Here is a 2,372-nt window from a genome sequence, read left to right as displayed (position 1 = left end):
TTTGCTCTAATCTTTTATTTCACTTATCCTTTATCTGAGAATGAAATTTCACGTCTGCCATACCAAACTAAAAACAGCTTAAAACGCCTTCAAATGCGTAAAGTAAATTGTAGAAAACATCGCTATGGAAGCAGAACGCTTCTTAAAATTGGGGTTAAATTGTCACTTGCTGGGTGTCATGATTGATGCGGACTGATAAAACTTCAAAAGCAGATTAGAAAATGGCCTCAACGCATTCCAGAAAGACTGACTCATATTTGACTAAGTCATAGTTTAAAAGAAATAGGACGATAGTGTTACATTTCTATGTAGGTTTATGTATTTCGTAACAAGATAAGGGGAAATAACTTTCCAAAAAAATGGCAGAAAAGCTAAATTGCTAAATCCATGGAATAGATGGCCATCGAAATGTAGAGTTAGATACAAAATTCAATAAATAAAGTTTTGAGCACTCTACAAAAACGTGTAGTTATTTTATTTACTTTTTACGAAAAAATGCAGTGAAACTGGCAGCACTCATTCACGTCAAGAGCGTAAAAATGTAACTACAGGTCAAAAATATTGGTTTCACGTGAATCTATCTGCGTGTTTGTTTGCATAGTTTTTATTACGAAATATGACCAAAAAATGGCTGCTATTTTGAAGGTATTTGAAAATTTTGTTGAATACTATTAAGGTTGGCTATTTAGGTTGTTTTGAAAATTTAGATGAACACTATTAATATTTTTAACATGGCGTTCTGTGTTGTTTTTTTTTACTTTAAGATTGACTTTAATGTTATATTGTATCCACAATGCAAGCTGACGACGCCGCGACGTTGGCTACAGTGGCATTAGAGTGAGGTGTGTGTCATCTCCTGTACTCAAAGGGGCGATCACAAACCAATTTAGACTTTAGTATCAAGCCGTTAGCTATATTTTTAGTATAGAAAATTAATCGCTGCCACCAGCGTATTGAGTGCATTCGACTTTGCTGAAAAATATAAAACGTGGTCTATTAAGACTCGTATAGTCAGCAATGAAAGTTAATAAACTTCTTTAAAAATGCGATGTGCACTTTAGATCCTTGCTCTTAACTAATTTTATTGAATGTATTATAGAAACAGCAGCTATTAAATTATTGTAAGCACTTTAAAACAATAGACAATTACTTACCATTCGTTGTTTCGGATAAATGTACGTTAATAGTTTAAATAAGTATTGTGTTGAATAATAAAACGATAAATTTGGATTAATTTGGGCCGAACGTTTTGCCAAGTATTTTCATGAAAATTATTTTCAGACAATATGTTAACGCATACATTTTACAAGGCGCTCGCACCAGGTGGCTTCAGCTCGGATGTGGTCGTTTTGGCAGCGCCGCCGCGCGGGTTGACGTACTGCCATTGACCCCACACGCAACACCTACTTACTACATAACCAATTTTCTAATAAACATGCCTACTTAACACTGCTATAGAGTACGTACTTAACTGACATATTTGTTATTCGAACTACAGTGAGTTTTCGCCAGCGCATTGACGCAATATTCAAATGAGTTAATGAGATGTTAATATGTGTTAGGCATTAAAGGCCATGTATTGTTTATGTTTGAGCAAGTACAACACGTTGTATCTAATAAGCACAAGGGTATAACGATGTTCGTCAGACGAGGATAAAAGCCTCTTTGAAATGTCTCGCGTGTCTAAATGTTTCAACATCTAATTTCAGTTTCAAGAAAGTTCTTAATGAATATTGTGAACCGTGCCTCTAAATGTCTATTCTAATTATGGATATGTTTTCGGGAATTACATAACGAGACAAGGCTTGTCAGTATATTACTAGAATACATATCTTGATATTGACAAAAGCATTAGCTATTTCTGTGTAATCCTGGCATCTATCTATCTGAGGTACTAAAGATCAATATAGAAGTTTTATATTGATTAATTATAACCTTATTTATTTAGTTATTCTTGAAAGCAGGAGAAAATAAATGGTCCATTATTCAAGTTAGTTTAGCAGACGACAATTATATTTAAAAAATATCACATCTGTCAATTAGGACAACGGGTTATTCAATAGCTCTAGAGGGAAATATTAAAAGTTTTTGTAGATAAAAATCGATAAAAATGTTAGAATTAGAGCGTAAATATTTTCCCAAAGGACGCTTTCAATACTTTCTTCTTTTATTTGTATGAAAAATGTAGGTCATTGAGTTTCGTTGCGTTACTCGCTATCCATTTCTTTCTAATCAGCAATATTGAAGAGAGTTCTTCATTTATGTTTTGTTGTATAAAATCGTATAATTTACTGATTTTCAACATATTTTTCAGACTTTTACAGGTATTTCTATGTAGCATGAAACTGTCACAAATAGATTCCATTTAATAA

Source organism: Anticarsia gemmatalis, chromosome 7 (genome assembly GCF_050436995.1).
Source record: "Anticarsia gemmatalis isolate Benzon Research Colony breed Stoneville strain chromosome 7, ilAntGemm2 primary, whole genome shotgun sequence".
Lineage (NCBI taxonomy): Eukaryota > Metazoa > Arthropoda > Insecta > Lepidoptera > Erebidae > Anticarsia > Anticarsia gemmatalis.
The sequence above is the reverse complement of the archived record's forward strand: the minus strand, read 5'-3'. Positions refer to the sequence as shown.